General features: G+C 37.6%; 1 protein-coding gene across 5 annotated transcripts in view; it reads left to right on the top strand.

Moving 5' to 3' along the window:
- MID1 (midline 1) overlaps window positions 1–14,916 on the top strand; it is a 324,140-nt gene that overhangs the window by 110,923 nt on the left and 198,301 nt on the right. The window contains exon 2 of one of the 5 annotated variants that reach the window (XM_074966614.1): window positions 1,657–1,727. The exons of the other annotated variants lie outside the window; for them this stretch is intronic. The gene's annotated coding sequence lies outside the window, so the exon portion shown is untranslated. The remainder of the gene's footprint in view (window positions 1–1,656; window positions 1,728–14,916) is intronic. 5 annotated transcript variants of the gene reach the window in all.

The following is a 14,916-nucleotide window of genomic DNA, read 5'->3' as shown; positions in this document are numbered from 1 at the left end:
AGGATTTTTATCACTCAGAGCACCAAATAGCAGGATGAACTTTATTTCTTGTGTAAGGTTTAATTTCCATTTTAGTTTTAGGAATAAGATGAATAGGGGGAAAGTTTGATATGGGGAATTCTGTGGTTAGGTGATGTTAATACATATCAAAAACAGTCTGTGACTTACTTACTATAGTTTTGAAATTGAATAGTCAAATGATATACTGGTGTAGATGAGAGAAGAATTTGGACAAGAGTGTCTGGTACATTTAAAAACAATTGGTTAAGTTTAGAAAGAAAGTAGAGCCATATATATATATATATATGTAAAATTACTAGAGGGAAGAGTACAAAAGAAATACCTGTACTCAGTTAACACTCTGATCTGGCATTACTTTTACATCCACAGTGCCCATTGATTGGTGTCAGGCAACCAATTGTCAAGGTATTTTTACAATTTGGGATCTTACAGAACTCATTTGTGTTTTATGGACATCCAGCTGCTAGTGATGGCTTGACATATCTTCTTGATCTTCAGCTAGCTAAGGGATAGTAACATATAATCTATCTCAGATATTGACCTAGTCATGCTTACCCACCATTTATCACCTCTAGACATCCATGCTTGCATTGTTAGGGAGGCATGCTCAAGGAAAAGCTTACAGGAAGTGGCTCATAGAATTCTCTGTGGCTGGCCCTCACCTCTGGAACTCATTCTTACTGCAGGGAATACACGATGCATATCTTTATTTAGCCTGACTCAAGCAGGCATAGAACACACTTTTTCATATGTTATGCATTTGTGTCTATCACCAGCCTTGATTTGTAGCTCTGCAGGCCAGGGTGTAGTGCTCATGCAGAGGGGTTTGTCTAAATTTAGGAGTGCGTTAATTATTTTTATTTTATAGTAGTGGTTGAGGTTCCCCCCTACAGTTTGAAGAATTATTTCCAAAATGCTAGAACTGTACCTTGTATTAATAACCCCAAAAAGGCCTCCCCCACCCCAAAATGCTGACTAAAACCAGTTGGAATAGACTGCAAAGATAACAACTGTAGAGTGAGAGAGAGGACATGTCTATACTGGTATTCTCTCTCTCTCTCTGTTACATCCTCACACATGGTCTCATTCTGCCCTCTTTTACTGTGGTTTTACACTGTTGACGTCGGTGGAGCAACTCCTGATTTACAGCAGTATAAATGAGATTTGAATCGGGTCCATTGCGTTTCCTGGTTTCATATTACTATTAGACATAAATATGTCAGGTATGATGATCCTATTCGAGAGCTGAATAGTCATAAAATGACTGTTATGCCACCCTCTGATATGTTCAGCAGGAGGACTGAGTCCTCTCCTTCCCAAACATGCAAGGTGGGATATCCAACATTGGCATAACCCAGTTCCATTGGAGTCAAAGGGAGTTTTACCATTGACATCAGTGGGAGCATTAGGCCACTGTTGAGTACTTTTGAAAATATCACCTGCAGACTTATTTCTGCAGAAATATTAGCATGCGTAGGTTGGGTATGGGGAGGAATATGTTCTTAGCATACTAGTGCAGTATGTGGAGTACTTACTGCTCTAAAGGGTAGCTTGCTTGTCCGCTGTAAATACAATGGAAGTTGCCTGCCACTGCTTTGTTTGCCCTGGTTTACCCCTTGTACTTCTTGTTCTCAGTTGGTGCTGCTACTCTTGGATTTTCCACTTATTTGGAGTCCATTTGCTGAGCTCTTAAGACTCTTGTGTGTGTAAGTAATATTTTTCCCACCTCACTATTTTTGCATGGGTGTGCATGCCAAACATTTATTTCCACAATTAAACATTCTAAAATATAAATCCAGTTACTGTTTGTTTTACATCTATCAGTAATTAGACCTCAGATGGTAGGGCAATTGCAGAACAGAGTTTATCAATTTACATGCTAATCCAGCTGAGTTTGATGGAGCATGATTAGCATAGACTCAGTCAATATATTAATTAGCTACAATCCCAGTATGCTGCAGTGGTGGTTATCACTCTGAGAATTTTTCCAGAGCAAATGCAGGTTCCTTAAAAGCCGATTCTCAGTGTTGTTTTTAAAGCTAAGACCTTAATAATTGGTTTAATAAGGGAAGTTAGTTAAAAACCACTCAACCTCACATAGAGCACCTGGGGCAGCACAGTATCATTATTAGGAGACGCCTGGTCTCTCACTTGTATCAGAGGATAGACCTCAGCCCACTGTTAAATTGAACCAGGTAATTAAATAATAGACATATCAAAATGAAGTTCAGCAAAAGGATATGATAGATCTTCTGACTTAGAACAAATGGTGAGAAAATAAATCTCACCAAGTGACATGCTCTCTAAACCTCGTTGGTTTTTTTAAAGGTTTTGGGATGGTTTTATCTAATTAATTAATTCCACATGCCTACAGCCACAGGAATCTCTCCACAGGAGACTGTAAGAAATCAGGACGAGCACAATTTGAGTCTGCCTTTGTATTTGAGTACTCTGCTGAGCTAGACTTCACCTGGGCTATTAGTATCTACCATGATATTTTGTGAATAGAAATACTGGAATGATGTTTTTGTTTTGTCTGTTGTTAATTTCTGGGGTAATTTTAGGATTGTAGATTGAGTTTTATATACATAATTATATGTATATTTACATACGTATTTTTAAAATGTCCCTGAATTAGACATTTTCAAAGCCCATGCTTCTGAAGATGAGCTCTGAGTGAAAATAGATGTTTCGAAATTTTCCCTGCTTCAACTCCTTGCTGAATATTTTTTCACACTGTAAAATGTGTGTAAATCTGTTCCTCTGCAATGCAGTATTGTTCTTCGCATCTTTTCAGCTTCTTTGTCCTGACCTGGACTGTATTGTTTCTTACATGCTTCATTAATGGGCTATCTCCCACTCCTCTTGAGAAACTGTCACAAGTCTAATAGAGCTCACTGCCAAGAATTCTTTTATTGATATTTAACTTATAATTTCCTTTGTTTGATTCAGTCTTACTACTCCTAGTCACTATTCCTCCAATTTTAAACAACTCTTTTCCTCATCAGATGAACCACTACTAGGAAGTGTTCTGAATGCAGTGATAAAATCAATTTTACTTTATTTGAGAATATGTTATCTATCATCAATTGATTGAGAATCACAGGGATTTAAAGAAATAGCATTCATTTATAGACTTATTATAGGGAAAGATAACATTTTAAAATGTTGCATCCGATGACGTGAGCTGTAGCTCACGAAAGCTTATGCTCAAATAAATTTGTTAGTCTCTAAGGTGCCACAAGTCCTCCTTTTCTTTTTGCGGATACAGACTAACACAGCTGCTACTCTGAAACCTGTCATTTAAAAACCTGTTAAGTCCTACAGTCTTTTAGGATAAGAGGATTTTAAGGGTATGGGTGCCTAACTCCCTTAGGTGCCTTTAAGGCAATTTTCAGCAATAGGTTTCAAATAAACAAGAACTGGCTGATCTCAAGCCAAAAGAAAAAAGTAATTAACATATGTATTCAATATACAGTGGTCACCATTTTAAAAAAATCAACATTATCAACAATTGCTATACTGCAGTATCTGAGTTACTACCATTATTTCTTACTCTATTCTAATGTAAGCATTTGTAGAATCACTGGGGATCTAGGTGCCACAGATACCACACTGGTAGTGAAAATGTCTATTAAAATGGGTAAAGATATGAAACTCTTAAAATACTTTTATCATAGAACACAGCTACACAGTTTGGACACACCTAAGCGGTTCCTTCTGGTTCCGGAGGTATTCTGTGGTCTTGATGGTATTCTGTGTTTTAAGTGTAGGGAATATCTTTGGAAACCTTTACTATCTCTAAATCTAGAAGGAACTTTTGAATTGGGCACTCTGCACATTGCAACACTTTATCCAAACTGGAATTCTTTCCTGCCCTCTGAAGTCACCTTTGTCACCTCTACTTACTCTTTCTAGTGTTTTTATTAGACAACCCCATTATTATTATTCAGCCTTTCCACTCATGTTACTGTATTTCTCTCCATCTGATATGAGACTTGAATCATCTGTTTTTCATGGACAGCTAATGACAATTTCAATTATTATTACTAAACCACATTGCTGACAGATTGCTTTAAAATTAACATAACACTGAGAGACTCCCAACAAATTGCCAAACTTTTGTAATAGTACAAGCACTTGAAGTAGTAAATTTCAATTATGTAACATGTTAACAGCAAGAAATATGTACTTTTATAAGCTAATTTCCCATATACAAATCTAATTTCCAGTGGTCTATTTTCATCAGTTTTAGTGCACTATTTTTTCTGAGGGTTTTGACTCTTGGAGATTAATGCAGCCAACAAAAGGAACAAGCCAAAACAGGGATGAAGCAGCCTAAGAGCAGTTTCTTCCCAAGATGTAGAAATGCCATGTGTCAAAATGAATGAACAATATTATGTTGAATAATTGGAGACTACCCAGGGCCAAATGGTTTTAGGTTCTGGTCATTTACATGACATTAATATAATGTGCTCCTGTAAAGACATTTCACCAGCAGCAGATTTACATTACACTGTTCCACATGATTAGTGCACTATCATAAACAAAATCTCCTTATTAATATGTAAGATGTTCCAGTTGTCATCTTTGTTGTTGTTTCATATCATCCAAATTGCTGTAAATTTTCTTCCCCATCTTTTTCTCTCTAAATAAATCTTTTTTGGGGGGGGGAGGGGAGGAGGAAACAAACATGGAAATTATAGTTTTTTACTTAGTTGGAAAAAAGCAAACACATGGGAGAGCTGAATTATATGCCAAATGTGGGAATTCCAACCACAGAAGTTGCATTAACTTCAATGGGAATTTTTTACTTTTATTTTTAAATGTATATTGTCTCCATCATCGTAGCTGTTTTAAATTCTGTAAATTCACCCAATCAGACAACTACAAGTATTGCCAGCAACTGATAAAAAAGAAATACATTTGTGCCTCTCCCAGGAGTCACTGAAAAATAATTCCCCCAGCCGGTCACAATCCTCATTAGGGAAAAACATATTTTAAAAATTATTTTGCATTGTGTTCTAAAAGCCATTAAACTGGTAAATCACAGTAGAAAGTCATCTCTAGAGCTGAGAGTCCTTGGTTAATAATTCTAATTAATTAGCGCTTCCATACTGCTTTTCAAATATTAACTAGTCCACATGATGTACCCCCACTTTACCCAGGAGGAAATGGAAGGCAGAGGAGTTCAATGATTTGCTCAGGGACCACAGAGGGTTTCATTTACAGAACCAGGATCAGAACTTGGGAGTGCTTTTCTCCTAGTGCAATGATCAGATCACTACACTTTTGAAGATAAATCTCTTTCCCCTTATCAGAAATGCTTTCTGGATCCTATCTTTGAGATACACTGGGAGAGAAGATCTGGGTTTGGTGAAATGAAGGCACAGACATTTGAACGGCATCATGGGTGATCAGCAACACTTCTATTAAATTGGGTGTATATAAAAATTATTCACCCTATAGAGAAAATGGAAAGATAGGCTCTTTTCTCTGTATGTTAGTTGTATTCTAGTCATGTGTCTGATTCTTAACACTGTGCTATATGTTATGTATATGTGATAGTCAACTTCTAGAGATCTGGGAATTGAAATAATATTACTAAAGTATTGTTGAATTGGGAAAGGGGAAAAAAAATCAAGAGTTCTATGAGTTGTAAAAAAAACAGACCAGGAAAAGAGCCCACCAGCTATGTGATACTGTTCAGTGTGAAATATGTGCTTTAATTCTCTCTCTTTTCTGTAGGCGATCATTAGAGGGTTTTACAGTCTTTCCACATCAGTACAAGAGACATTCTGTAGCTTGGTGTGTGTCTATGAATTTGGAAGATATGCACTCCAAAGGGATACTGCTGTTTGTTTATCTTATTAATGTTCTGCATTTATTTCTGCAGAATATCTAGACTGTCTCTTATAGCTGGAACTGCCTGTGGTGATAAATTGGATCCTGAATCTTTGCACCTGATGCCATGCAAAGCTATAAATTAGTTATGGGCTAGCAAGATAGAATCCTAAATGTTTCCATTTCTCATAGCGCAGCTGACCCTGGAGGTCACCAAGCAATGAATGGGCAAAAAACTTGACTTGTTAGCAAGAATACAATTAATTATTTACACACATGTGAACATTTGACATTAGCATCTTTTGAATTAGAAGGCTTTGCTCTGCTTCTTTTATATTTGCCCTCAAAACTATATAGTTGGTAAAAATGGGATTCAGTGTTTGGCTCATTTAAAACCAGAAAATATACACAAAACAAGTTATAGCGTAAAAGTGGGGGATGTGTGTTAGGAATTTTTGGTGAACAATTTAAATGTTTTTAAAGAATGGTGTGGTTACTTAACTGTACATATGATCGCTTAATATCCCTATACATTCAAAACCAGTGTAAGATTAATAAATATAGTGAATGCTGTGGGTTAAACACAAAGAACAGGGGAAAAACCCACCTCCCAGTACAATTCCCATTGGGAAATCTTCAGTGAAGTTCAGCCAGGTGGGGTTTCCACTTGTTTTTCTCATTTACACTGCCATGCTCTATTCATCACAACATCAGGGTCACTCTTCATCCATGAAAGCTCCTTGCTAAAGTAATATATGGGTTTTGTAAATAAAGCCTTGCGTCACTGAGAAAAAAATATAGATCACTAGGTACTCCAATATATTGAAATTGTTTTAAAGTCTGAAAAGTTTATTCCTGTAGTGGAATTTTAAGGCACCCTTGGTAGGGAAAATTTTCTTTTTAATGGCATGTAACTTTTACAGGCCCTTCATGGCTATAGAACTGTTGTTTTGAACACGAAGGGGCTTAGAATTGCTGCAGTACGATACAGGAATTTTAGTATGATTGCTCCAAGGTGAAAGCATTTTTTTCCACTATATGAGCAATTCTAAAACATCAAGGTCCATGTTCTGCTCTCAGATACATGCCCAAGAGATCCAATGGCTACAGGGAGAGCTGCACATGCATAGCTAAGGGGCAGTATTTGGCTCTGAATGTTAACGAGGCTAGGGGAGAATAGACTTTGGTTTTGTATAGCTCCTTTCCTACTTGGCACAGCTCAAAGCTACTTACAAAGAAGTAAATGAGATACTAGCAGTGTGATGACTGCAAATTCTTCTGTTCATAAGCACTGTTGCAGTGGTTGCATAGTTTTTACAACTTGGAATATTTTAAATACATAGCACTGGCACACATCAAAGGGTGGTTTGAATGACTGTACTTTGAGAGCACTGCTGGAATGATGTCTTCCATATTTTCACCATATAAAGGATCTGGGCATCTTATATGTCACTGAGCAACAAGAAAGGCAGGCTCCATTCTTCGGCAGTGCCAGGAACTACTTGGTTTTGTAGACAGGGAGGAACATCTTTTGGGATGCAAGTGGGCAAATTTGTGGAAGGTGATCTGAGGTCATGATAGTAATAAAAATGGATATATGTACTATCCATGCTCTTTTATACATAATCTTTCAAATCTGGCAAGCCTTCAGTAGTTACTTAGCCACACTACCCTCCCTTCCTTTATACCTATATCCATAAAAAGACACAATAAAATAGAGAACAGCATCTTTAACATTTTCCACCTAACGCTCTCTTTAAAATTGGTATAAACAATGCTGGCTTTGGAACCCCAGCTGGTCTTAAATTGTTTAATAGCTTGCCAGCAGCACGCCAACCTTGACTTTGTAGTCTGTGGGACAAATGCTGCTTGCCTAACTCATGTGAGTAGTCTATTAACCTGTGGCCCTGGGCATCTGGGTGAAATTCTGTGGCCTGCATTGTGCAGGAGGTCGGACTGGATGATCATAGTGGTCCCTTCTGACCTAAATATCTATGAATCTATCTATGAATCTGACATTGCCATGGTAAATTTTAGAAAAGATGATATCTAAGCCTTTAAAGGTCTTCAGGACTCCGTTATACTCAGAGAAACATCTATTTTTCTTTTTTAAATTGAGCTAATTGTCTTTGAAGTGTAGTTTCTCCTAGAATGACGGTGACAGATTTTGCATTAGGATGCAATCTACCACAAGGGCTAAGAGCCTACCTGATCCTAAACGCTCTTATGAGGCAAAGCCTTCGGGTGCAGGGGCAGAAAATTCATTGTTTGAAGTAATGGTAGGCATTATCTTCTGTGCCTGATCCACAGACTGGGTGAGCCTGTTACAGTGCTCTGCTGTAAAGATTGGCTCTTTAACTCAAGCTGTAGATGCTTTCAATCCCTGGTGTTTTAGCAATGATCATACATGGAGGCATTGACCTGCTCTCGTCTCCCACATCCACAACATTGCCAGACCCACACATTCAAAATTCATGTTTCAGGTCCAGCAGCACACTCCATACAAGGTGATATATTCTTGTTTATGATCCTTTCTAAGGACTGTTTTACCATACTTAATTATTATGTGAGTTCTGTTACTAATTGTTTTTGTTCTGCACAGCATAAAGCAAAAGGTCAAAACACGTTTCTTCAGGTCTGGAAAGCCAAGCAGTTGTTTTTCCACCAGAAAAGGAAGGCTTTAAACTTTTACAGGAAAAAGTCACCAAGCGGGAGAAAGTGAAACTGCAAAAGCATGAAACCGCGAAAGCAAACTTAACGAGCTAGCTAATACAAAAGGAAAAGGACAGTACTGAGAAGTACATGTCTTTTGTGCAAAGCTGAAAGTAAACCAGCATTTCTAACATGATTTGGGGGTCACTTCTTAAGAAACACACACATCAGAAAATATGGATTTTTGCAGCTAGAAATCAAGTATGCTGCTGCTATGGCTGCCAGGTATCATCAAAGACATCCTAGTGGGAGAAGAGAGAATGGTGCCGAGTTGTAAAGTGAGACTGCCTATAGATATTGATCTGAAGTCAGCCCAGAAACAGAAAAAGGAAATACATTTCTTCCCTCAACCCAGCCATAAGAACAGCTATAGGCCAGTTCTGTTTTCTCCACATTGCCATTTACTTAGGGTCAGTGTCTCGGGGCTGCTCTAACTGCCACTGGGGTTGGGCTGGCACAGAATCAGAGAGCTTGTAACTGAGAAGAACTTGGATTCAGGGGAAAACTGAGCATCCTTTTTTTGGTCCAGATTTTAAATTGTTTGGGACAAACCATATGTGCCGACTCTGTGAGTGCTCCGGGGCAGTTAGATAGAGGTTTTTAATGAAATAATTGTTACCTGACACTTTTTTCCCTAGGAAATAATAAGTTTAGGCCTATTTCTCCACTGTCTTGCACCTTGGCTACAGGCTGCAAAGTCTGGCACCCATCACTAGTATTTATTTTTCTCTCCCTAAGTAAACTATCAGCATCCCCAGCCCAAGAGCTTTGATGTGGATAAACTGCCAGATTTCCACTCAAGAAACACAGCTTCACTGTAAACACACCTTTGCTTGCAGTGACAAGTATTTATGTGTGTGTTGCATCATCTCTCAGCTGTGCTTGTTTTCTCCACTTATATCAAAGAGCATGTAAGCAGTGAAAGGAAGCAGGGCAAAGTGAACCCGAGCATCCATGAAGCACAGAGCTGGCAAGAACCAGCTACTGGGCCTGATAGTGTCTCTTTGAACTACGTGCCTGTGATATTATAGGTCCTGATCCAACTATCATTGATATCAAGTACAAAACTCTAGGAGCGGCTCTTGTAAGAGCAACTAAAATCTGGCTCTGTGTGTGTGTGTGCGCGCGCATGCGAGAGAGATTCCTCAAATGCAGTGTATACTTTATTCCTAAACATTTCAAGAAACTATTTGGCCTTTGACATTAACGACATGACATCAAATGTGTTAATAATAGCATAATAGTTAAACTTTGCAAGAAAAATAAGCGCATCCCTCAATACTTGCCATACTCCTAGATCAAATGCATCCCTACAGACTATTAATGCCAGATGAAATCTGAAGATGTAATATAACATGAGTTGAATAAAATGTGTTGTCCTTTGTTACTCAGTTCTTTCAAGGCGAAGAAGTAACAGAACACAGGATATCAACTGTTTATTTCTCAGTAGCCCTGTTCTTGCACATTGTAACTGTGCCATCTTCTGTTTTGCCATCCTTTTCTCAAGTGTCAGCACCCTGCTGAAGCTCTGTTGAATTATTATGGCAAGTGTGGCTCATTAACTTCACCCTAGAAATAAGGAAAGTATGAACCGGTTGCTGAGGAAGAAGAAGCTAGTGAGTTCAGTTGAGAGCTGTGCAAATAACTGATTTTTCAGTTTGCCAGCTGAATCACAAAATCAGAAAAAAAAAACAGAATTTTCTGACACAGTCAAAAAACAGTTTTGGGTGGAATGAAATGTTTCATTTCATTTTCAAGATGTTTAATCTTTTATTAGTAACATTGAAACAAAATTTGAAACAAAGTCATTTTGCATCCAAAAATCAAAACATTTCATTTCAAAAATGTCAGCATGAAGTGTTCTGACTTTTTTCAGATTTTTTGGGTGGGGGGAGTAAAACGAAACAATTTGGTGAATTCAACACAAATTCATGAAATGTTTGAGTCAATCTAAATCTGCATTTTACAGTGAAACAAAATTTTGGCCAAAAAATGTCACCCACCTCCAGTAAAGATATAGGAACTCCTGGGAGAAAATATTATGAACAGCTAAGATCAGGGAGGAAGCTTAGGCTGAAGTTTATGTTGCAGTGGTTGTGTTTTTAGTTATCAATACAATCAGACTTCAGGAGGAGAATGAGCTTGGGCACTAACTCAAGGTCCACATGCGTTTCTGGAAACAGGGTAAGGATTCAGCCTGTTCACACACATGAACAATATGAGCCAGATTATTCATAAAGGGATAGGAATGGGATTTCTGGTTGCAATCCCCTTTCACCAGTAGCCATTGTTCATACAAGGAGAAACAAACAGCAGAAATTGAGAAAGCTCAGACTGGAATCATGATCCATTTCATTATGGATTTATTTACCTTTTGAAAGAGTGTTGGGGTGCATAATAATTATTATAATTGCCCTGTCTTCACCGAGTAACTATAGAAGGTAGCTGTCAACGCATTGAGCTGTGTTCTTCTCTTTCATGTCAGAACATGCTGACATGCTTTCTAAGTTTCACTTTGTTTGACTTAAAGTTTGCTGGTTGGCATAACTGGATGCCTCTTATTAAAACAAAAAGAAAATCATGATCTGACATAAGGTAGAAAAAATATTAAAATGCACAAAATGATTGGACATCTATAACTTAAACTCTCCCAATTCAAGTATATCTGAGGCTGATACTGTGTTGTTCTTATCCCCTTTATGCTGACTATCAGGATATCGTGTTGCTGTAGGCTAATGAGGAATGCACAAGTGCCTTACTGGTCAGAGTTCAAAGGTTTCATCATATTTTTGCAGCCAGAAAGCTGGTCCCAAGCACAGTTCCTTTATCCCAAGGGGCCAAACTTTTATGCTGGGAAAAACTTACCACAAATCTGAAGCATGCAAAGTCTTGCAGGCTCTTAAACTTGTAACTACAGAAAAATTACAGAGTAGAGACTTCAAAGTGATAGTACAGTTGGAGTATGTTGTGTAACATAAAATATTCCCAGTGGACATTGGTGGGGTACCTACTTAATAATTCTAACGTACTTTAAAAAATTACAATTTTAAACTCTCGTCTTTGCTCATACAAATAAGTTCCTTTAGCCTATGAAGACATATTTAGAAACCGAGATTCCAAGTTGTTTTTCATTAAAATAGCAGAGTATTGGGTGGGTTTATTTTCAAGAATTTATAGAGCTGCCTGTCTTATTTGTTCCTTTTTAAGTGATTGTGGTTGCTTATCAAGTTTAAGAAACTAGAAGCAATTGAAAATAAAGACCTTTATTTTTCTTCTGAGTAGCTGAAATATCACTATGATATCTATGTGTGCGTGAAACTGATCTCAAGCCTGGATTGAAAGGAATCCCATAGTCTTTGCAATTCATTTCTGGGCCATCCTTCAGCAAAGTCTGTGAATCATTTTGATTATGCAAACATATGTGTTGTTTGGGCAGCAGGGATGAAGTGTGCTGGGGATTCTTGTGATGTTTATTATTGGCCACCAGAGGCTGCTCAGGGTCCACCATACTCATTTCACGGAGGATTAAAGTCCTAGTGGTAAAAAGAACAAAAGAGGTCTTGCTCTGCCATCTCTTTGAACTGGTTTCTCCTATAAAACAAATACATTCCTTTGAGGTCTGGTCTTTGTAGCAATTAATTAATTACCTCAATAAAGAACCATAGAACAACAACAATTCCAGACTAACTAATGACAGTCCCATCCTTTACTCCTTTGATTTTCCTCTAGCTTCTTCCTTAACATTTTGCAAAGAAAAAGTATTTTTTTCTGCAATCTCCCAATTAATTTCACTTATTTTCCTTATGTTTGTGATGTTAACATTTTTTAAAAATGTTAATAACTTAATTTTTATATTTGCAAATTCTTGTTCTTTTCTTTTTTGCACTTTCTACATTTCCCCTTCTTCTGTCTACATTTTTCATAGCCATCTCCACTTACACGTTTCCTCCAAAAACTTTTTATTTCATTACTTTACAATCCACTTTTTTCAAACCTTTGAATAAGTGACTAAAAACTGAAGCTGGTAACATGATCAGTGGTATGATAACCAAATAGCGTACTGCCAAATGGAAGCTATGTCATAGGTTTGGAAGTGCATACCTCACCAAGGGCTTCTGTTGCTTAGCATTACAATTGCTGATTTCACTAGCACTATCAAAACACACTTAAAGACCAACCATGACTAATTTACCACTGCTAACTACATCACAAAAATGATTCTCTGAATGCTTATTATTGTATGTACAGATCTCCTTAATATATGTATGTATACCATATGTGCTTACTGTTGTTGCAGTGTGAATTTAGGGTTTTATGAAGTGATAAGCCACGTATTAATAGTTTTAACAGAAGGCACACTAGTTGTTAACATGGTAACACCTTGCCAGAACAATGTTATATCCATTTTTATGCTAGAAATAGGCTAGCTGCTGGGCTTTAAAATATGTAATATGAGTGCATATTTAGCACTTGTATCTGGTCAATATATTATCTTCCTCAGTCTCTTGGGCTATTGCTAGTAGTGCTATAAAAATGTGCAGCCCTAGACTTAATATTAATCCATTTCCCAGTAATTTGGGAAACAATATGCAAATATCGACCTCAGCACTGCAACCACTTTAGCACTTGCCTAACTTTACTCATGTGCATAGTCCCATGGATTTGAATGGGCCTACTCACATGAGTAAAATTACCAAGTATTCGAATGTTTGCAAGATGGGCCATGGCTTGGAGGAATAATTTTCTTTATTCTTGCAAGAATCATTAGATTATGGGTGAAATTCTGGGCCTATTCAAATCAATGAGAGTTGTGCCATTGATTTTAACAGGGCCAGGATTTCACTCATAACTTATTAAAGTAATTTCACAATTTGAAAATCTCCCTCCCATACATTCCTAACATACCCAACAAGCTCTAATCTTTTATCTGTAATTTGATAAATTTTAGGGATTAGGCAGTGAATGGCCAAAGTAGCTTACATGGTTCCAAAACGTTATGATATTTGGATCATCAGAAAAAAAAACAGGGAAGGTTCTCATGTCTTCACTTTTCAGAGTTTTTTAATAAACCAGATAAAATGCAAAATTAGCATGAAATCAGCATTTTCAAACTTCTGTTTAGTAGCATTGTTAAGAAGATTGACAAGGATAAAATTCAGGTTAAATTGCCAAATATCTTGTCTTTCCAGTAACTCCTTTAAACTTGCCATTCCTAGGGGGGAATGCATGAAAGCATTTACCCGTGAGTAATACCTTATTAAACTGTCATGATTTAATGTGACACATTTTTCTCTCAATTTGCATGCCTGATAATAAACTTCCTAAATATCAACTTCAGGACCATTGGCAAAAAAAGTAACCCAATCGAAATAAATGTTGGATCAGCATCGTGGGACAACTGCAATGCCCCATGTGAATACAGGACAAAGGGCTTAAGCCATTACAAACTATATGGTCCATTGCCATGCTAACGTTGAGTTCTTTGTGCAGAATGGGCTTGTTGCCTTGTAAACACATTTCCGTGATTCATTAAATCCTGTGGAATAACCCCCACCCCCCAACAATTCCAGTACAATGGAGCAGTCATTTTTAGATTTAATTATGAACAGGCAACTCTGAGCTGACTAACTTTCCCACTTTTGCTGAAGGACCAGTGTGTCTACAGACCTTTCCTTTGATTAACAGTATAAAACAGGATTTTAGAAATCCATTACTTTTTTAAAAAGAAAGAGGGGGGTGGGGGGACGTCTTAAAAATAATAAGGATGCATAAATGAATGCCATTCGGGGCACTAATATTTCATTCATCAAGTTGCACTGGTTTTGCACATCTATTTAGTATTCAGTTTAATAGAATATAGTAACCATAGTAACCAATGCATAAAGGGATATGCAACTGCTTCAGACTCTGCAAGTCTTCTTAATGAAATGTGAACCACATGCCATGTTAATATCTAAAACAATTTTGTTGATACTATCAATTGGAAAAAGCTACAAGGAGAGATTATGGCTAAAATCCTCAAGAATCCTGACCTTGCATTATATTTTTTGCCTTTTAATTTAAACTTTGACTTCCCCTTGCCCATTTATTTGTGTTATGTATTCCTGGAGTAACCAGTGAGAGTGTGGGTGTAGTCTGCAGAGGGCATTTCTGCCATTTTAGACTCTGCCTGGCAGCCACGTCCCTTTCCTTTGCAGCTTCAAAGATGCACTGGGGTGAAGGTCTACTCTTGTGGTGTTTAGAAAATGGGAACGACAGCCATGTTCTCCTGCTGTGTCATTCTGAAACCTCACAGGGGCTCCAAACAGTAGCTGCCTGCTCCTGCAAGCCTCTCCCTGC

This window comes from Natator depressus, chromosome 1 (genome assembly GCF_965152275.1).
Source record: "Natator depressus isolate rNatDep1 chromosome 1, rNatDep2.hap1, whole genome shotgun sequence".
NCBI lineage: Eukaryota > Metazoa > Chordata > Testudines > Cheloniidae > Natator > Natator depressus.
The sequence above is the reverse complement of the archived record's forward strand: the minus strand, read 5'-3'. Positions and strand labels throughout refer to the sequence as shown.